This window comes from Dendrobates tinctorius, unplaced genomic scaffold (assembly GCF_039654945.1).
Source record: "Dendrobates tinctorius isolate UK_male_01 unplaced genomic scaffold, ASM3965494v1 ptg000250l, whole genome shotgun sequence".
Taxonomy (NCBI): domain Eukaryota; kingdom Metazoa; phylum Chordata; class Amphibia; order Anura; family Dendrobatidae; genus Dendrobates; species Dendrobates tinctorius.
Window position 1 is genome coordinate 2,486,586 of NW_027361917.1, and position 23,601 is coordinate 2,510,186.

Here is a 23,601-nt window from a genome sequence, read left to right on the forward strand (position 1 = left end):
GAAGCACTACAGAGCAAAGTGCAAGGGCACAGAATAGAGGGAGCAGCCCCACAGACCAAGAGCCGTGCAGGGAAGCAACACAATAATCAGGCCCTGAGCAAAGGAAGGGGTGGTCTGATATAGGGCACAGCACCTCCTCTTCCGGGTCAGGACCAGGGGAGAACTTCCTAGTTCAGATGCTCCAGGATCACAGAGCGCAGTCACATGAACAGGGTTTCAGACATGACGAGATGATCACCGAACCAGACAGTGCAGGATCCTAGGAAGGACACAATCAGGGATTCTAGACATGACGAGATGATTGCAGAACCAGACAGTGCAGGATCCTAGGAAAGGTCACATGATCAGAGTTTCAGACATGACGAGATGATTGCAGAACCAGACCGTGCAGGACCTTAGGAAACATCACATGATCAAGGTCTCAGACATGACGAGATGATTGCAGAACCAGACAGTGCAGGATCCTAGGAAACGTCACATGATCAGGGATTCTAGACATGACGAGAAGATCACAGAAGGCAAAGCAGAAACGCAGGCATCTTGCAGCTCAGCAGACATGAGGTGAGTGTGCACCCCGCTCCAGGGGTTCATGAGGCAAAACAGACATGGCGGACGTGACACATATGCCCTGAGCACCCCCATAAAGTGGGCCAGCCCCAGACAACAGGGTACAAACAAATCACTATTATTATCAGTCCAAGTGGACAATTATATATGTAAAGTTAATGATGTCCCTGTGCCAAGCAGTGCGGAGGATCAGAATACACTGAGCAGCGGAGTATGGTGAGAAGAATTATATGGGGCCCATTATGCTGTATGAAGTAATATATGGTGCCCACTATGCTGTATGAAGTGATATATGGGGCCCATTATGCTGTATGAAGTATTATATGGGGCCCAATATACTGTATGGAGCATTATAAGGGGCCAATAATAATGAAAACAGTAATATATGGGGCCCATAATACTGTATGGAGCATTACGTGGGGATAGGGGATGACTTTGTTTGTTGGGGATCTGACCGCTGGGACTTCCAAGATCCTGGGAAACGTAGCTTTGAAGAGCACCATGTAAATGGAGCTGTGGTCAATCATACGCACTGTGGCGCCATTCACATGTGGCTCTTCAAGTAACTCCTAAGAGAGTGATGAGGGGACGACAAAGTATAGCAAAAATTCACTGATTGGGGCTGATGAGTGTTATAGTTTGTGGGCTGGTGGGATTTGTGTGGCAGAGCCTGGGGGTTTAGTATTTGTGGTGTTTAGGTGTCGTTCTCTGATGCACATATGAAAGAAAATGGCAGCCCCCCCGTGGATGAGTCAAAAAATAATAAAAAAAAGTTAAAGCAGTAAATTTTATTTTGCTTTAAAAATTATCACAAAAATAAAAATGCTGATACATTACTATACAGCTAAAGCGTTTAAAGAAAAACAAAAAAACTGAACTGGAGTAGACTTGAATGACATGCATGATGTAAAAGCATGTTCACACTGGCCATAAAAGCAAGCAAAACCAAAGGAAAAAGCAATATGTGTATGTACCCTAATGAAAATAAATAAGTAAAAAAGCAAGTGTATTAAATAATTAACATAGGGTACTTGGTAAACACTGTTTTGATCAAAAAGTATAAAGCTGTCCCACCACGGCAAGATGTACCCATTTGAGACAGTAACTACACTAATGGTAAAACCTACCTAGTGTGAATAGTGGCAGAGAGTCTCCGGGTTCCAAACGGACACCCAGCTTAAGGGGGACTGTAAGTGAACTAAGTTCAGTAGAAAGGAGGCCACACCCTATTTGTACTGAATACAAAAATACTGAAGAAAAACAAAAAAAACTGAACTGGAGTAGACTTGAATGACATGCATGATGTAAAAGCATGTTCACATTCCATAACTCCGCTGCGACTTTCATCTAATGGGTCTCAAGGCTGGACACCTAGCATGAACTGTACTTCTATGCCTTGGAGGTATTGTGCTGCCCTGCCACTAGCATTTTGTCTGAGTGGGTTTTTAGTGCCGCCGGGGGGTCATAACAGACAGGCGCTTTTGCTTTTCAACAGGGAATGCAGACAGGCTCACTCTCATAAAAATGAACAAAGCCTGGATTGCCCACACTTTTCCACAACACCAGCACAAAGTGTTTAAAATATTGAATACTACAATTAGGCCCACGAGTTGTTGCCTTTCAGGGGTCTTTGGATGACCCTCATCATATTTTCTTTCTGGATTTGCAGTTTCTGCAAAGCCTTTATGACTGTATAAGTACATCAACTACACTTTCAAAATATTTTCGTTCAAAATGTTGTTATGGATTAAATGACTCATCCAGACAGTTTAACCTAATTTTTGGCAGTTCTTGCTTTCTTCATAAATTCAAGTGAAATGTTCAAATTTTAGATTTTTTTTAAATTAAAAAATAGATCTATTTTTTTTTAAATCCTTTTTAAATTATGCCTTATATACAAGTCATTATACAGGAAAAAATGTTTCCTAACATTTTATTCCCTGTAAAATGCCATTTCTCGTCGGTTTGGAATGTTTACTTTTACTCATTAAAGTGGAGTAAAAGTGTGACACCATTGTTCTCAGAAGAGGTCTAGAAGTTAGAGAAGCTTCCAGGGGTCTTCCCCATGCTGTTCTCTTTCCATTCAGCACTTTTCCCATCCATTTGAACATTTTCACAGCCCCCCAGACCTTTTTGAAGGGTTTGCCGGAAAAAAAGCTTGGCTTTCCCATAGACTCCCATTATACTCGTTACTCGAAACGAGCATTTGAGTATTACGTATGGCTCTGTTTGAGCAATGAGCACCCAAGCATTTTAGTGCTCGCTCATCCCTATTCCCAACTTTTTTTCACAATTGAGCTTTTTGCATTTCCACACCAGCTTTGGTTACATATTGAAGTGGGTGGAATTTAGTAGGAGTGGGCAAAGCCAAGCACTGCCCATCAGATCCTTAATAATACTTAAAAAGAAATCCATTAAATTATGAAGTTTTATACTCCAATCTATGAGTGAGATACAGTTCTGATGAATCGCCCCTATGTTTTAAAGCGAATGCACTGATTCAGCTTAATGCGATCCTGTCTTTAAATACCCTACAAAATTTAGAATTGTCCAGAACTTTATCAGAGATACAGGAATGGATGTGTTCTGTACAAGAATTGGGTGGGCTTTAGAAGGCAGAGGAAGGCATCCAAAAGCATCCAAAAGCCATAAAACCATAAAAACAAGTTCTAGCAGATTTTGACAAGGAATTCTAGCGTTTCTCCAACCCAAAGGATGGTTGTTTCATTTATTTTCATTATTCGTATACACACATAAGTAAAGTTCTATTTATTTCTAGTGTGCAGAATAATTTCTATTTCAGATTTCACACAAAAACATTATTTGACTTGTAAGTGTTTTTATGCTTAGATTTGCTTGTCATACACAGAAAACACTCCAATCTCTATAGACACTTCACTTTGGTCTTGACATATCAAGGATTAACTCTTTTCTTTCATTGGCTCAGGATTTAGAGCCTTTCTTCTGAATTGTTTACAGGTGTTCTAATCTCATTACAATTTTTTTTTTTTTTTTGGCCGACTGATTTGAGTTGTAAATTACTAACACACATTGGCTTTTATTTGAAGGCATCAAAGTTTGTTTCTCTTTGATTGCAGCTCAGAAGCTCTCACTATCTGTGATTATTATCTAAAAAAAAAATCTGTATTTTTGCCAAGATTTAAGGGGTCAGGTGGAATTTGATGTGGCAGAAATCTGCATTTAGGAGGTTCTCAATCAACTCTGCATATATCTGAGTGAACGCGGCAATTAGCTATAAATATGTGTAAATTGGCAAGAACAGTAATTAATGTGTATAAAAAACCCTGTAGCACTGAAAGGGAGGACTACAGAAAATGGATGTTGTTATGGGAAAAAAACAAGAGAAATGTTGATCCTTTCTTAAACTTTTAAATATACAAAAGTATTTCTTTCAGAAAACTGAAGTAGACAAGATGCAAGCACCATGTATTTTGTCTGCTGATTTACTGTAGGTATTATCGAGAATAGCTTCTTTTCTTAGAGTGGATGGTTCAATCCAGTATCCATAACCTAAACAATTTGAAAGGACACCGTTATGTTGTGCTGGAAAGTTTAGTACTGTAAAACTATATACAGAGTATCAATAAACCAATTATTAGTCCACCATTGAACAGCATTTGTAGAAGACCTTATTCAGATGTCCATAATTTTTCAGGCAAGGAAAAAATGGTCTGACTTTTTGATCCGAGTTTCATCACCAATTTTCACATATGGATAAATAAATCTGTACTTCACTGTTAAAGATGAGTCTACCGGAACCGTAAAGTTCAGGGTTCGTACCGGACAACAAGTGTCCGTTATCGAACATCGGCATTTTACTGGACTTCCGGTTTCCTGTTTGGGTTTGCCAATTTAATAAAGTTCGTTGAAAGGTTGCAGCGCAGCCAACAACATTTTAGACTGTGGGCACTTCCGCAGCCATCACAGCCATGCCAAGTATAGGTGTGGCCGGTGCAACATGTGATCCTGTATAAAGGCCGGATTACGAGTTCCGCCGCCGTTATGCTCTCGTTAGTGTAGGGATAAGACGCATCTGGAGTGTGAGACAGATTCTGACTGTGCACTCTGCAAACACAAAGATGTGTGTTCTCTGTATCCCCTATATGTGCTATTTCTGTGCTAAAAGCCACTATGTACACTCTGCACCCTCCACCTGCAGCAGTACTGTCCTTTAAGCTGCTGTGTGCACTCTGGAAAACGTTTTCCAAACAAGTTCACTCATCTCTAGTGCAATTTTAAATTTGTCACGAACGTAGCAGATTCGGATTTGTGTTCGGTTTCTCGACAATTTTTACTCAAAAATTCAGTCACAGTGTGGTAAATCATCGCATTTCCACTAATGCTTTTGTCATTACCTTAGCTAATATAGTGCTGCTGTGTGATGAGCGGAGAAGAGGGGGTGACAAGTTTGATGAAGGGAAAGGGTGTGGAGAGGAGCGGCGCGCTCTTTTTTTCACTTAACTTTATGTGTGTTGATTTCAGCAGCCAATCAGGGCGCAGAAACTATGCACAATGTCAAACACAAGGTCTTCTGTGATTGGCTTCCGAAATCACATGTCCCTGGCCATATAAAAAGCGGACATCTTATCTTGCTTGTGCAATTTTCTCAGTGTCACAGTGCTGAGAAGTTGCTCCTGAAGTGCTGCAAGTGAACTTGTCAGTTTGCTAGATAGTATCCTGTCCTGTGTGAAGTCAGTCTTCCAGCATCGAACTAGATTGTGCAAAAAATGTGTGGCAGTCTCCATAGGCCCCATTCGCTACTCCAAATCGTTGATGAGAATACGGTGTTTCAGTGTGAAATCAGAAGGACAGATTTCCACCTTAAAATCATTAGTGTGCCTGAAATACACTGTTATACCAAGAAGATAAATAGTGATTGCTCATTTAGTGACAGGTGACTGATAGATGAGGGCCTAAGGTTGTGAAACAGCAAGTTACAAGAGAGGAAGGAAACTTATAACTAGAGTTGAGCGATACCGTCCGATACTTCAAAGTATCGGATCGGAATGGATCGGCCGATCTTAAAAAAAAGTATCGGTATCGCCGATTCCGATACCGGAAGTCCCATTCAAGTCTATGGGACTTCCGGTATCGGAATAAGAAAACCCTGTTTTTGCCTTGTACAGCCTCTCTGGGGTCTGTACGGGCCTTTCGGGGGGCTGTGGCCTGCCAGGGGGTCTGTGCAGGCTCCGGTGGTCTGTGCCGGCCTGCCGGGGGGCTGTGCCGGCCTGCCGGGGGGGCTGTGCAGGCTCCGGTGGGCTGTGCCGGCCTGCCGGGGGGCTGTGCCGGCCTGCCGGGGGGCTGTGCCGGCCTGCCGGTGGTCTGTGCAGGCTCCGGTGGGCTGTGCCGGCCTGCCGGGGGGCTGTGCCGGCCTGCCGGGGGGCTGTGCAGGCTTCGGGGGGCTGTGCAGGCATCGTCCGATGGGACTACAAGTCCCATCGGGCGATGCCTGCTACCATGACAGTGATTGACACATTAGCCAATGATGGGACAGTAGTAGTCCCATCATCCGGCTAATGTGTTGAATGTAAAAAAAAAAAAATAAAATTACATGCTACATACATGCTACATTCATACTACATACATGCTACATTCATACTACATATATACTACATGCAACATACATACTACATATATACTACATGCATGCAACATGCATACTACATATATACTACATGCATGCAACATGCATACTACATATATACTACATGCATGCAACATGCATACTACATATATACTACATGCTACATATATACTACATGCTACATATATACTACATGCATGCTACATACATACTGCATGCTACATACATACTACATATATACTACATGCATGCTACATACATACTACATGCTACATATATACTACATGCTACATACATACTACATGCATACTACATACATGCTACATACATACTACATACATACTACATATATACTACATGCATGCTACATGCATACTACATATATACTACATGCATGCAACATGCATACTACATATATACTACATGCTACATACATACTACATATATGCTACATATATACTACATGCATGCTACATACATACTGCATGCATGCTACATACATACTGCATGCTACATACATACTGCATGCTACATACATACTACATATATACTACATGCATGCTACATACATACTACATGCTACATATATACTACATGCTACATACATACTACATGCATACTACATACATACTACATGCATGCTACATACATACTACATGCTACATACATACTACATGCTACATACATACTACATATATACTACATGCTACATATATACTACATGCTACATACATACTACATGCATGCTACATACATACTACATACATACTACATGCATGCTACATGCATACTACATACATACCACATACATACTACATATATACTACATATATACTACATGCATGCTACATACATGCTACATACATACTACATACATACTACATGCTACATACATACCACATATATACTACATACATACTACATACAATACATTCATACAATACATACATAGGCATACAGTACATATAACATAGAGTAACATACTTACCAATACTTGTCACATTGTTCCCCGAAGCCATTGTCTTTTAAAGGAATAAATATTAACATAACAAACCACAAAAATACTCACCCACGATCCGAAGCAGTCCACGAGTGTGTCCCACGACGATCTTGGGTAGAGAACTGCAGCATCAGCTGATGCCGCCGTTCTCTACGGGCTGCAGGAATCCAATGACGGAAGGTAGGTATCCTTCCGCACTGTATTCCTCCGCCACTTAAAAAAAAAAAAGTCCCTAGTCTCACTTTATGCCATTGCTGCGTGGGAAATTCCCACACAGCAATGGCATAAAGTGAGACTAGGGACTTTTTTTTTTTTTTAAGTGGCGGAGGAATACAGTGCGGAAGGATACCTACCTTCCGTCATTGGATTCCTGCAGCCCGTAGAGAACGGCGGCATCAGCTGATGCTGCAGTTCTCTACCCAAGATCGTCGTGGGACACACTCGTGGACTGCTTCGGATCGTGGGTGAGTATTTTTGTGGTTTGTTATGTTAATATTTATTCCTTTAAAATACAATGGCTTCGGGGAACAATGTGACAAGTATTGGTAAGTATGTTACTCTATGTTATATGTACTGTATGTCTATGTATGTATTGTATGAATGTATTGTATGTAGTATGTATGTAGTATATATGTGGTATGTATGTAGCATGTAGTATGTATGTAGTATGTATGTAGCATGCATGTAGCATGCAGTATGTATGTAGCATGCATGTAGTATATATGTAGTATGTATGTGGTATGTATGTAGCATGTAGTATGTATGTAGCATGCATGTAGTATGTATGTAGTATGTATGTAGCATGCATGTAGTATGTATGTAGCATGTAGTATATATGTAGCATGTAGTATGTATGTAGCATGCATGTAGTATATATGTAGTATGTATGTAGCATGTAGTATGTATGTAGCATGCATGTAGTATGTATGTAGTATGTATGTAGCATGCATGTAGTATGTATGTAGCATGTAGTATGTATGTAGCATGCATGTAGTATATATGTAGTATGTATGTAGCATGTAGTATGTATGTAGCATGCATGTAGTATGTATGTAGTATGTATGTAGTATGTATGTAGCATGTAGTATGTATGTAGCATACATGTAGTATATATGTGTTATGTATGTAGCATGCATGTAGTATGTATGTAGTATGCATGTAGTATGTATGTAGTATATATGTGGTATGTATGTAGTATGTATGTAGCATGCAGTATGTATGTAGCATGCATGTAGTATATATGTAGTATGTATGTAGTATGTATGTAGCATGCATGTAGTATGTATGTAGCATGCATGTAGTATGTATGTAGTATGTATGTAGTATATATGTAGTATGTATGTAGCATGTAGTATATATGTAGTATGTATGTAGTATGTATGTAGTATGTATGTAGCATGTAGTATATATGTAGTATGTATGTAGTATGTATGTAGCATGTAGTATGTATGTAGCATGCATGTAGTATATATGTTATGTATGTAGCATGCATGTAGTATGTATGTAGTATGTATGTAGCATGCATGTAGTATGTATGTAGTATATATGTGGTATGTAGTATGTATGTAGCATGCAGTATGTATGTAGCATGCATGTAGTATATATGTAGTATGTATGTAGCATGTAGTATGTATGTAGCATGCATGTAGTATGTATGTAGTATGTATGTAGTATTTTTTTTTTTTTAACATTTAACACATTAGCCGGATGATGGGACTACTACTGTCCCATCATTGGCTAATGTGTCAATCACTGTCATGGTAGCAGGCATCGCCAGATGGGACTTGTAGTCCCATCGGACGATGCTTGCACAGACACCCGGACATCAGCACAGCCCCCCGGCAGGCCGGCACAGCCCCCCGGCAGGCCGGTACAGACCCCCACAGGGTGCACAGACCACCGGCAGGCCGGCACAGCCCCCCGGCAGGCCGGTACAGACCCCGGGCAGTCCACACAGCCCCCCGGCAGGCCGGCACAGCCCCCCGGCAGGCCGGTACAGACCCCGGGCAGTCCACACAGCCCCCCGGCAGGCCGGCAGAGACCCCCGGAAGGCCCGAAATGACGGCGCATCATGATGCGCACACACCGCGCATCATGATGACGTCAGGCTGTCAATCAACTTTGAACTTCCGATTCCGATGCCGACTTCCGATATTGAAAAAATATCGGAAGTCTGTATCGGAATTCCGATACAGCAAGTATCGGCCGATACCCGATACTTGCGGTATCGGAATGCTCAACACTACTTATAACATGAGTGGGAAATAGTGAGGTCACGGTAGAAGGGGGAATAATGTTAATGTAAGCTCCAAAGAACAAGCAAATTCTCATCCTATCCAAAGACCAATAACAACATGTTACTGGATCCTCTACTCGACTCCCTTTTTTTGGCAGACGCACACTGGATGGCAAGCACTGCATCAAGTGGCCTCTCCTCCTCTTTCTCCACCTTAACATCACACCCAGTACAATCCTCAGAGCACCCTTGTTTGAACCTGGAGCCAGGGAAGGCTGTGTGCGATAACAGTGCAAACCTGATGGCGGCCCTATGCTGGGGCAACCTCACACACCTTGCATGGCTCATGTTCTCAACCTGGTGGTACAGCAGTTTCACTGCCACTATCCCGGCCTAGATGCTCTGCTGCAGAAAACACAGTCACTGTGTGCTGACTTCCGATGCTCGCACCCCACAGGTCATCGACTTGCATCACTACTGAGGTCTTTCGGCCTACTGCGGTGTTAACTGTTTGATTTGCGATGTTCCGTCATAGTGGAAATCCACTCTGCACATGTTGCAGCAACTACGGCAGCAGCGACAAGCCCTGGTGCAGTATATCCTTTTGCATAGCCTGGGCCAACGTAGTGCAGACATGGTATCACGCTAGTGGAGTGGGCACAGATGAAGCACCTTTGCACCCTTCTACGTAGCTATGAAGATGGTTAGCACTGTCTATGCCATAATCAGCATCACTTTTTTTGGTCATCTACATGCCGGAGCACAATTTGAATAGTCAACATGGGGAGGTGGTGGTCCCAGAGGAAGAGGTGGAAGTAGAGGATAATGCGGAAAGGATAACAATATCTCAAACTTCCGGACTGTCGTCGCACAGGCGGGTTCCATGGGAGGATGGCTTACATCGATCGATGGGGGCTCATGGTATCAAACTGTTAGTAAAGGTGAAGGATCTGAGGAACAAATGGAGGAGGATGAGGTGATGGATGAGTAACTGTTGTAAATTCGCTTTCTGGCCTACCTCTGGCTACTAGTGAAGGTAGTGGAGCTGGTTATATTGACAGAGGGGTCGCGAGTTCTCTTTCCGGGCTCTCTCTGGTGGTTACTGGAGTTAATGGAGCTAATCTAATTAAGGCTAGTTTCACACCTGCGCACGGCCGCCGCTAAGCCCCGCCCCCTGCCGTGCCTCCACAAGTAGCTCCGCCTACGGATGCATGACGCTGCATGCATCCTGCGTCCCCTATCTTTAGCACTGGGGACGCAGGCCGTGCACAGGCATGCATTTGGCGGCGCATGCTTCCTTTTGATGCTGCGCCGACCAGCGCCAAACACAACAGGTTGCAATTTGGTGCGCTCGGCGCAGCGTCAAGAGGACGCATGCGCCGCCAAACGCATACCTGCGCACGGCCTGCATCCCCAGTGCTAAAGATAGGGGACGCAGGATGCATGCAGCGTCTTGCGTCCGTAGGCGGAGCTACTGGTGGAGGCATGGAAGGGGGCGGGGCTTAGCGGCGGCCGTGCGCAGGCCGCCGCTGCGGCCTTAAATGCAAATATGAAACTAGCCTAACAGAGGCCTGCCACCTGATAATGAGGAGGATGACTGGAGATCTGGAGTTTCTGACTGGATTTAAGACAGCTGACTCCCTCTATCCCTGCTGGTGATTTTTTCCTGCCTCTTGAGGTCTTAGTTTCCAGCTCAGTCCCTGCATGCTCAGCGAAGTGTTCTTTTGCTATTGTTCACATTTGATCTGGTTTTGTCTATTTCAGTTTTGTGTGTTCAGCCAGCTCTGGCTGGGGCTGTGCTGAATTTCCATCCTTATGTTACTGCTTGTGCCAGTTTGTTTTTGTCCCTTATTAGATTGGCCTCTTTTTGCTCTGCTTTCAGAATATACCAGAGTGCTGATATAGTGGGCGAAGTCTAGTGACTTCAGTATTTTTCTATCAGACGTGTTGGGCATTCTTTGCAGGGTTTTTTCGTGATTGCAGACAGAGTCTTTCCTGTCCTGTCCTGTCTAGTTAGTGTGGGCCCCATCCTTTGCTCAGTCTATTTTCTACCTGCATTTGTGTTTTCATCTTGTCTCACTGACAATATATGTTTGGGGGCTATCTATTCCTTTGGGGTCTGCTCTGGGGCAGTTTAGATTTCCCCTTTCTTGCTTTAGGCTTATTTAGTTCTCTGGCTGTGTTGAGGCATCTAGGATCATCATAGATACGCTCCTTGGCTACTGCTAGTTGTGTGGATATAATCAGGGGTCTGCAATCCGCTTAGTTACCAACCTCTCTGGTTTTCTGTGGCTTAGCTTGGTCTTGCTTTCCTCCTCGGTGACCCAATCATAACAAGTAACAGTTAGGAGCTGAAGAGGATAATAATCCCCTCTCTGTTGTCCACGTTTGGCTGGAAAGGACAGAGGAAGCAGCCTTGAGTGTTACCCTGCCACCAACAGACTATGGACTTGAACCTCTCATGGAAGCACCCAACACGAGTGCCTTTTTGCTGCACTATCTTCAACATGGGTTGCCACTCTGTTAGATCCACAGTAGAAGAGTAAATTCATCCAGATGCTTCGTACTCTGGAAAGGGATGCACACATGCTGGAGTATCAAAATATACTACTAGACAATCTTAGGAGTGATTTTCTCCAAGACAGCAGTGAGGCACAGTGTGCATCCCAGTTCTAGACCTCCAATCCCAGGAACGTCAAGGAGTAATTGCAAAAACATTAGCAGCAGCAGTGTAAATGGCATAAGCAATTTCTGTGAGTTGTTTCACACATTTTTTTAGACCATCCCGTGCACCAGCAGAAAAGAGTTAGAGTCTAACACGTTGTGATTGACTGAAGAGGATGGTGCAGAAGTATCTGGAGCTCACCATCAATGTCAGCGGGGGGGTTGGACCCTTTCACTACTGATGGTGTCTTGACGGATAAGAGCATCTGGCTGTCCCCTGAAAGTATAGAACTGCTAACTTTCATCAAAATCAACAAGTCATGGGTCTCCAATTACTTTTTCATCCCAGTCGCAGACCGGGCAGACTAGGCGATGGTGTCGTTTTTAGTGTTATGCACTTATCTCGCATTAATGCAGTCTGTGTCATCTTTATGGTGTTTTCTGTGCCTACTGTTGCTACTGCTGCTGATGTTACAACCAAGTTTTTGAAATGTTGAGACTCCACGTTGGGTCTGCATCTGGTGGGTTGCCTGTGGTGGAAGTGGTGTCACAGGCCTAGTATACTTTTTCTACTCTGTGGAAATTGATGCCACTTTAGAAGTGTCTGACAATTATACTTTGAAAGGTGGAGGCTCCAAGTTGGGTCTCTATTTTGTGGGTTGCCTGTGGTGGAAGGTGTGTCAGAGGCCAATTATACAGTTTCTACTCCGATGCCACTTTAGTGGTGTCTGACAATTTCCACAGAGTAGAAATATTATAACAGGCCTGGCACACCTATCACCACAGGCAACTCGCCAGATGGAGACCCAACTAGGAGTCTCCACAATTCCGAACATGATTGTCAGACACCACTTAAGTGGTGTAATTTCCACAATTATTTTTTTGAAATGTGAAGACTTCAAGTGCGGTCTTCCTCTGGTGGGTTGCCTGTGTAAGTAGGGGTCCCAGACAGGCATACCTGTACTTATAGGTAGTTGACTGAAAGTGTTACTTTCTTTACATTTTTCTGTCAATATTACTGTATGAAACTGATGTTTGTGCCATTGGAGTGTGGCTGGAATAGAAAAATTGAAGGTGATCGGACGCCATGTCGTGTTTGGAGAGCTCCTGATGTGCCTAAACAGTGAAAACCCAGTGAAAAACCATTTCGGAAACTAGACCCCTTAAGGAGCTTATGTAGATCTGTGGTGAGCACTTTGAACCCCCAAGTGCTTCACAGAAGTTTATAACGCAGAGCCGTGAAAATAAAAAGCATTGATTTTTTAGCCAGTTATTTTTTATTTTCACAAGAGTAACAGGACAAATTGGACCATAAAAGTTGTTGTGCAGTTTGTCCTGAGAATGCCGATACCCCATATGTGGGGGAAACACTGTTTGGGTGCATGGCAGAGCTCGGAAGGGAAGGAGCACCATTTTGTAATGCAGACTTTGATGGAATGGTCTGCGGGCATCATTTTGAGTTTGCAGAGCCCCTGATGTGCCTAACCAGTAGAAACCCCCCAAAAGTGACCCCATTTTGGAAACTAGACACCCCCAAGGAGCTTATCTAAATGTGTGGTGAGCACTTTGAACCCCTATGTGCTTCACAGAAGTTTATAATGCAGAGCCGCGAAAATAAAAAATCATTTTTTTCCCACAAAAAAGATTTTTTAACCCCCATTTTTTTTATTTTCCCAAGGGTAACAGGAGAAATTAGACCCCCAAAGAAGTTGGTGTGCTATTTGTCCTGAGTACACTGATGCCTCATGGGTTGGGGTAAGCCACTGTTTGGGCACACGTAAGGAAGGGAGGGAGCACCGTTTGACTTTTTGAACGCAAAATTGGCTGGAACCAATGGTGGTGCCATGTCGCATTTGGAGACCCCCTGATGTGCCTCAATAGTGGAAACCCCTCAATTCTAACTCTACCCTAGCCCTAATCCCAACCATAACTTTGATCACAAACCTAACCCCAACACACCCCTATCCCCAATTCCAACCCTAATTCCAACTGTAACCCTAATTCCAACCCTAACCCTAAATTTAGCCTAACTCTAACCATAATGGAAAGATGAAAATAAATGAATAAATAAAATATATTATTTTTCCCTAAGGGGGTGATAAAAGGGGGGTTTATTTACTATATTTTTTATTTTGATCACTGTGATAGGGTTTATCACAGTGATCAAAATGTACCTTGAATGAATGAATGAAACCTTGCCGGGTGCCGGCCGATCTCGGCGGGCGCACTCCGCATGCGCCCATTTTCTTCCCGGAAGAAGATGGCAGCGCCCATGGAGGGGAAGCACGCGGGCCGTGGACCATCGGGAGGTACCGGGGGGGAGATCAGGGACTCTATTTCTCTCTCCTCTGATATGCGATCACATCAGAGGAAAGAGAAATTAAATGGCACATCGGACTTTTTTTTTTCAGTTGCCATTATACGGTTAATAACGGCGATTGCAAAAGTGGGGTCGGTAAGAACTGACCTAAATCATGTTCTCTGGGGTCTTGGCTACCCCCAGCAGCCGAGACCCCGGAGAATATTGGACTCTGGGGGGAGCTATACACTTTTCCCACAGCGCCGTGAATTCATGGTGCCATGGTTTAAGTACCCTTAACTACCGCCATTAAAAGGCGTATCGGCGGTCGTTAAGGGGTTAACTTAAGGTTGTGCAACAAAATATTTTGAGGCAATCACTGCAATCAAACGATTCCTGTAAGTGTCAATGAGACTTCTGCAGCTCTCAACAGGTAACTTGGCCCACTCCTCAAGAGCAAACTACTTCAGTTGTCTCGTGTTTGAAGGTTGCCTTTTCCAGACGGCACGTTTCAGCTCTTTCCAAAGATGCTCAATAGGATTTAGGTCAAGGCTCATAGATGGCCACTTCAGAATAGTCCAATGTTTTTCTCTTAGCCATTCTTGGGTGTTTTAGAGGTGTGTTTTGGGTCATTTTTTGCATCCTGTTGCATGACCCATGACCTGCGACTGAGACCAAGCTTTCTGACACTGGGCAGCACATTTCCCTCTAGAATCTCTGCAGTTTATAATGAAATCTTAAGACTATCAAGGGATTCTAGACACCCTGTGCTAAATGCAAAAAAGCAGCCCCAGAACATAACAGAGCCTCCTCCATGTTTCACAGTAGGGACAGTGTTCTTTTTTTCTTGATATGCTTCATTTTTCCATCTGTGAACATAGAGCTGATGTGCCTTGCCAAAAAGTTCCATTTTTGTCGCATCTGTCCATAGGACATTCTCCCAGAAGCTTTGTGGCTTGTCAATATGTAGTTTGGCAAATTCCAGTCTGGCTTTTTTAAGATTTCTTTTTCAACAATGGTGTCCTCCTTGGTCATCTCATATGAATTCCACTTACATACAACGATGGATGGTGCGATCTGACACTGATGTTCCTTGAGCTTGAAGATCACCTTTAATCTGTTTAAGAAGTTTTTCTGAGCTCTTTTGTTACCATTCATATTATCAGTCTCTTTGATTTGCCAGTCAGTAGTAGGTTGGAGTTACACAAAGCTTATGATTATGCTTGACTACCTGGCAGCAAGTTTACTGGTCCTCTAGTTTTGATCAAATAATATTTCTATCAGTAGGAGATTATCACTACACTAAAGCCCAGTAAGTGATGCTTGAATCAGAGTCTTTTTCTCTACATTATGCTGCTCCCAGATTAGTTGGCAAAAAAACTGATTACAGATTCCCTTTAAGGCACAAGATGCTACAGACTGTGCTCTGTGTAGCAGTATACATGTCACATGCAGTGGGACTAAATCCTCTGAGAAATGTTTTCATGAACCTCTTTACTACCATTCCCCATGGATCCTTTTTTGAGAGCAGGCACAGTTTTACTCTATTTGAGGTGGGCTTTTTCACTTATGCATCCTGCTCCACTAGTCACCGTCACTGCTGTCCAGCTCTTTTCATGACATGGAAGGTTTGAACATCGCAAATACAAGGATCAGCACAATTTTACGTCTTAGTTTGTTCGATGACCTCTTTTCATGGCTTTTATTTTTATTACATTCTACTTCTAACACTTCTGTAGCTTTGTCAGTTTATCATAAGCACTGCTCACATCTTCCTAATTTTTTGTACCGATTCATAACATTTTATGCACTCCTTTGGGGTTCAATCTCTATAATTGGTTTCAGCCATCGATAGAGATCTTGAAGGATCTTACGTTAAGCTTTTCTGATGTGTCCTTTTTCATCTCACTAATTGGCACAGTCACATTTAGTCACACGGTGTTTCTAGTTTTTTTTATGGGGTTTCCTTTTATAGCAATTCTGGATAAATTTTACAGGATCGGTTGGAAATCCAGAATGATGTTCAGAATTCATAGGTTCTGCTAATGATTTTAAATTAAGCCTTTTAAATAATTGCGCTTAAATAGTATAAATAAGTATAATCTCATGGGACTCTTATACTGCACACCCTTAAAGGGAAAAAAAAAAAGATCTATCAGGTTTTTATCTAAAGGTTGATAAAAAAAAAATATAATTTTCACACTGGGTACTGGGCCTAATATTACTGGTCTAACCTCGGGATTACAATAAAAGATAACACCTCTATACACAGAGTAAGGCCGGGGTCACACATGCGAGAAACTCGGACGAGTCTCACATCTTAATACCCGCACTCGGGAGCGGAGTGTGCGGCTGCATAGAAATACATTCAGCCACACGCTACGCTCCCGAGTGCCGGGTGTTTACGTACAAGACTCATCCGAGTTTCCCACATGTGTGATCCCAGCCTAAATCACACAAAATCCATCATTCACAGAGGGTGATGTCAAAGCTCACCTTCTCCCACTCCTGTAACAATACCCTTTGTGCAGATTACAACATCCTCAGATAAAGCTTCTATACAAAGGAATATGGTCTGAGTCAGTCTATCACTGCTAAAGTCCATGTGCCGAATAGTGGCCAGTATGAAAACGGACAGCTTTTTTTTTCTTTTATCCCCTTCGAGCAGTGAAAATTTCCATTTTTTCCTTCTCTTTTTCATAGAGCCATGACTTTTTCATTTTTCGATTCACATAGCCATATGAGAACTTTTGCAAGACAAATTGTACTTTTGAATGACGCCATTCATGTTATCATGTGATGTACTGCAAGGTGGGAAAAATAATTCCAAGTGCGGCAAGATTACAAATAAAAAAAAGTGCAGTTCCAAAATAGTTTTGGGGTTTTCTTATTTACCATGTTCACGATATGATAAAACGGACCTGGATATATGATTCTCTAGGTGTCACAATCCAGTTTTGGATTTGTTGCAGTTATGGCTCCACTAAGTTAAAACTTTTTTTTCCTTTCAGGCCATTGGGGGTTAACCGTTTCCCGACCGCCAACGGTAAACGTCGGCGCTTGCTGGGTTTTATGCAGCGCCAACGTTTATCTATTGTTGGCGGTTTTGTGCTCCCCGGGACCCCAACATACCTTATAACGCGGGGATCCCGGCGCACAATGCATGCTGTGACCCCCGACCTCATCAAAACCTGATTGGTTCAGGTCCTGATGATGTCAGCGTCACAGCAGCCAATGAGAGAGATCACTGGGAAAGCCTGTTGTAGCAAAGAGCTTTCCAGGCGATCTGCCTCATAGTAACGCTGCTTCTCCTCTGATCTCCTGCCAGTGCAAGATCAGAGAAGAAACAGTGTGACAAGTGCTGCTGGCATCAGCTGTGCCAGGCAGCAATCTTGTCACAAAATAAAAAAGTAGGTACGCAGGTTAGGGTTAGGATTACTGTTAGGGGTAGGATTACTGTTAGGGTTAGGCTAAAGTTAGGGTTACTGTTAGGCTAAAGTTCGGGTTATAGGCTAAAGTTAGGGCTAGTGTTAGGCTAAAGTTAGGATTAGGATTGGGACTAGGGTTAGGGTTGGGGCTAAAGATTGGGTTATAATTGAGGCTAAAATTAGGGTTAGAGTTGGGGCTAGGGTTAGGGGTGTGTTGGGGTTAGGGTTATGGTTGGGATTAGGGGTGTGTTGGTGTTAGGTTTGTGGTTATGGTTAGGGTTGGGGTTAGGGTTAGAGGAGTGTTGAGGTTAGGGTTGGAATTAGAATTTGGGGTTTCCACTGTTTAGGCAGATCAGGGGCTCTGCAAATGCAACATGACGCCCACAGACCAATCCATCAAAGTCTGCATTCCAGAACGTTATTACTTCCATTCCAAGCTCCACCGTGTGCCCAAACAGTAGTTTTCTCCCACATATGGGGTATCAGCGTACTCAGGACAAATTGGACAACAACTTTTGGGGTCCAATCTCTCCTGTTACCCTTGTGAAAATAAAAAATTGGAGGCTAAAAGATCATTTTTGTGGAAAAAAAAGGATTTTCTATTTTCATGGCTCTACATTATAAACTTTAGTGAAACACTTGGGGGTTCAAAGTGCTTACCACACATCTAGATGAGTGGTCTAGATTCCAAAATGGTGTCACTTGTGGGGAGTTTCCACTGTTTAGGCACATCAGGGGCTCTCCAAGCGCAACATGGCGTCAGATCTCAATTCCAGCCAATTCTGCATTGAAAAAGTCAAACGGCGCTCTTTCCTTTCCGAGCTCTGCTGTGCGCCCAAACAGTGGTTTACCCCCACATATGGGGTATCGGCGTACCCAGGACAAATTGCACAACAACTTTTGTGGTCTAATTTCCTCTGTTAACCTTGGGAAAATAAAAATTTTGGGGCAAAAAGATCATTTTTGTGGAAAAAATATTTTTTATTTTCATGGCTTTATGTTATAAACTTCTGTGAAGCACTTGGGGGTTCAAAGTGCTTACCACACATCTAGATGAGTGGTCTAGATTCCAAAATGGTGTCACTTGTGGGGGGTTTCCACTGTTTAGGCACATCAGGGGCTCTCCAAACGCGACATGGCGTCCGATCTCAATTCCAGTCAATTTTGCATTGAAAAGGTCAAACAGCGCTTCTTCCTTTCCGAGGTCTTCTGTGTGCCCAAACAGTGGTTTACCCCCAAATATGGGGTATCGGTGTATTCCGGAGAATTTGCACAAAAAATTTTGCAGTTCATTTTCTCTTTTTGCACTTGTGAAAATAAAAAAAGTTAAATGTTTACTTTTTCCTTCCACATTCCATTCATTCATGTGAAGCACCTGAAGGGTTAATAAACTTCTTGAATGTGGTTTTGAACACCTTGAGGGGTGCAGTTTTTAGAATGGTGTCACTTTTGGGTATTTTATGTCATATTGATCCCCCCAAACTCACTTCAAATGTGAGGTGGTCCCTAAAAAATGGTTTTGCACATTTTGTTGTAAAAATAAGAAATCGCTGGTCAACTTTTAACCCTTATAACGTCGTAACACAAAAAAATTTTGTTTCCAAAATTGTGCAGATATAAAGTAGACATGTGGTAAATGTTATTTATGAACTATTTTGTGCAATATGCCTCTCTGATTTAAGGGCATAAAAATTAAAAGTTTGAAAATTGCAAAATTTTCGCCAAATTTCCTTTTTTTTAACAAATAAACGCAAGTCATATCAAAGAAGTTTTACCACTATCATGAAGTACAATATGTCACGAGAAAACGGTCAGAATCACCAAGATCCGTTGAAGCGTTCTAGAGTTATGACCTCATAAAGTGACACTGGTCAGAATTGAAAAAATTGGCCCAGTCACAAAGGCAAAAACAGACTCTGGCACGAAAGGGTTAATGTCAGTTTTCCCCCACTGGCAATCTGGTGTTACTGCAGTGCTGCTGGGTCAGTTGAAGTGGGTGGTGACCACGCCCTACATCCTTTAAAAGGTCACCTGATAGACCAGCCTAGCAGAAGCAGCTCTCTGGTGCCTGCCATGTTTGGTGTTAGGAGTCCTGTTGCTGTTGATATCTGCGGTGTGGAGCTTTGCAGCGGTTCATATAAGCTAAATGTGGTGTTTTTTCTTGTAGTCTCTTTTGGTGTTAGTACACATAGGGGAAAGTGACAATCTGCAGTGGCAAAGCTAGTGCTCCTTGCCAGCCAGTTTATTAGTCAGGGCAGAGACAGGTGACAAAAGGGATTAGGTTCCTGATGGCGGCCGGGGGAAGGACCTGTATAGGGTGTTAGGGAATGAGGTATGGTCACCACCTGAGCTCAGCCTGAGCCTGTCCCTTCAGTCCCCTATCACTAGGGCCTTCTGTTCGCCTTTTCCATCCGGTTGTGTGAGTTGCGCCGTCCGTTGACCGACCACCCATTGGGGTCAAGTCACACCGTGACACTAGGTCAATACGATGATGCACATACCAAACATGCATAATTTTAGTTTTTATTTAAATGGTAAAAAAAAATCAGACATTTTTTTTTTTGATTGGTGTCACTATTTTCCGAGATCCGTAACATTTTAGATTTTTAGGAACTGGGGCTATGTGAGGGCTTATTTTTTATGCTCTAAGGCTAGTTTCACACTAGCGTTCTCGGGCGCAGCGCAGGGCTGCCGCTAAGCCCTGCCCCGGCCGCGCACCCTCCATTCAGTTCCTCCTCTGATCGCATGACGCTGCATGCGATCAGCGTACTGTATATTTAGCGTTGGGTACACTGACCGTGCATTGGTATGATTTTGCTGGCACTGCGCCCAGCGCCCAGAAATGCAACACAGCGCGTTTTTGTGCGCTGGGCGCAGCGCCAGCAAAATCATACCAGCGTACGACCAGTGCACGGTCAGCGTACCCAACGCTAAATATAGGGTACATTGATCGCATGCAGCGTCATGCGATCAGAGGAGGAACTGACCGAAGGGGGTGGGGGCGGGGCTTAGCAGCGGCCCTGCGCTGCGCCCGAGAACGCTAGTGTGAAACTAGCCTAAGCCAATTTTTTTTATTGTATCTACCTCAAAATGATAACAATTTCTTGATCGCCTCTTATTGAATTTTATTGCAATGTTGCGGCTGCCAAAAAAATGTAATTCTGGGATTTCATGGTTTTCTTGTTAAGCTGTTTACAGATTGATTCATCCAAATATAAAATAAATTCATCCAGACTTTTACAAAGGCAGCAATACCAAATGTTTATTTTTCTTAATTGCTTCATATTTAATGAGGCGAAAAGGGTGGGTGAGTGATTTGAACTTTAAAAAGTACAGTAGGAAGTGAAGAAAAAAAAAATGTTTAAAAAAAATGAAGTTATTTGTAGGAACTTGAATCTGTGGTCATCCTTCACTTGTACTATACACAGCAGTGCTACAGTACTGCTATGTATAGCAAAAATCATGGTCTCCTATGAACGCCAGCTACAGGATGGCTTTCACAGGGGTACCGTAATGACAAGCATGGAGGGTCTTCAGCTGTCATTGCAACTCATCAACGCCAAACTATCACGTCTAGGAGGAGCGGATGGGCTCGTCGAATGATGTGTCCTCCAGCCAGCGTGCATTAAATGTTGCGGCCCGATAATGACAGCAACATTTAACAGGATAACAGCCATGGGTGCAGTTCTGCTCCAGTCACAGCTGTTAGGGGAGGATGATGGACGAATAATTCAGTGATCATCTGCCGAGAAAGATGTGGGCTTGGCTTGCGAGTCCGCATCAAATTCAGAGACCCGGCCTATGACATAACTGTACATCATAAGTCGGGAAGTGATCATTATAATGATATAAAAGATAATAAAATAAGAGATACCTTTAGCATAGAAACTTGAAATAAACAAGGGGTCATTTTTTAATGACATCCCCTTTAAGGAAATCCATTGATTTTTGTTGTGGATGCAGCTGGATTTCATACTGGACTGAAGATAAGATTGGGTGGTCTTGGTTCTCTTCTCTTGACAGCTACCATTTGGAGAGATCCTATACATATAAAACATTTAGCAGATTTATGAAATCGCTGAATTTATGAAGTTGACTTTTTAACCTGTGTAGGGTCAACATTATTTTCAGATCTGTCAAGGACTTAGGCACTACCAGAGATCAGGACAATATGATAATATGAATAAGACTGGAGTCACAGCAGCGTATCACATCCGATGCGAGATGCTAGTGACCCTCGGCTCCTGCTCTGTTGTGAGCGGGAGCTGAGTGTCAGTGCTCTGTGATCCGATCCTCTCGCACAGAGGATCGGTGCACAGCTGCAGAGGAGGGGAAGAACTTAATTTCTCCATCTCTTCCACGGCCAGCGTCGGCGTATAGCGTACCCCACACACGGATGATATCTGATTGCTGTCACTCACACCCATAGACTTATATGGGTGCAAGAGAGCTGAGACTTAAACATGCTGAATGCGACAGAGAGAAAATACTCTGATTTGGATTTCCCCATAGGGTAACATGGGGTTGAGTGCTATGTGATGTTTTATCCCGTAGCACTCGGCCGTATTGTACAGTAGTGTGACTCCAGCCTAAGTATGCAATACAATCCTACATTGGTTTTACCAGTACTTACAAAAAGGTAAGACAAAAGATTATCCTTAAAAACCAAACAGAACAGCTGTGGTGCAGGCACAAGGCTAAAATCCGCAGCGACCAGAAGCTGCTGGTCATCAGATGATCACTTGATTTTGCAGGGGAACAGATGTTTTACTCGCAAAACAGTGCACTCATCACAATCGGCCGTGTGGTTTTGAGGATGAAACAGCTGTTGTCTGCAAAATCAATTGCTTTTTAAACCATGACCAAATAGCAGCAGTTAATAGCAGCTGCTTTTTCCCTATTCTAAAACCACATTCACTAGTCTATGAAGCACGGACTGTGCTCTGATCGCAACACCTGGCCTGAGCATAAGGAACCCGGACTTGAACTTAGTGCCTTATAACCAAATGTACGGGTCCGAAGTCCCGTTGGTCTGGTAGGTATTGGGATCCGAGCACGGTCTGTGCATCGCTGCTGTGTGAATTCAGATGACCAATGAATTCTGCAGACCGGTCGCATCCACAAATTGTGGACGTGATGCCCTATGTGTGTATAGTGGATTGGTGCAGGAGCTGCCTACTATTTACATGTCCTAGTCTACTTGATGTGATTTTTTTTTTCCACATGGATCTTTGACCACAGTGAAAATCAGCCCATGTGCACTAGCATCAGAACTTGTGCAATCTGTTTGATATATGGGTAGCCGACGGCCCAAAACTACATTTGTTTGAACATCACTTAAAAGTGGACACTACAGTGACTTTTGGAAAAGGATTAATCAAAAAGACTTGTGTGCAATCACTTCTTGCCTTAAGGGGGTATTCCCATCTCTAAGATCCTATCCCAATATGTAGTAGGTATAATTATAATATTAGCTAATACCTCCAGTTCGAAATGTAGTATAGTTTTTTTGATTCCATGCCTTTCCTCAAAAGCAGGCATTGCAGGACCTTAGGTATCCATGGTTACGACAACTAGCTAACTAACTCACTTTATCAGTGGACGTAACTATGGATACTTAAGGTCCTGCAATGCCTAAATATTATCATTTATTATAACGCCATTTATTCCATGGCGCTTTACATGTGAGGAGGGGTATACATAATAAAAAAACAAGTATAGTAATCTTAAACCATACAAGTCACGACTGGTACAGGAGGAGAGAGGACTCTGCCCGCGAGGGCTCACAATAAACGTGAAGAA

At 43.0% G+C, this 23,601-nt stretch overlaps 1 long non-coding RNA gene across 1 annotated transcript in view; it reads left to right on the forward strand.

Annotated features, from left to right (window-relative positions):
- Positions 1-410: 410 nt before the first annotated feature.
- The window catches only part of LOC141063398 (uncharacterized), a 33,894-nt gene continuing 10,703 nt past the window's right edge, over positions 411-23,601 (forward strand). Inside the window, exon 1 of the long non-coding RNA XR_012224874.1 lies at positions 411-561. This is a non-coding gene — a long non-coding RNA (uncharacterized lncRNA). The remainder of the gene's footprint in view (positions 562-23,601) is intronic.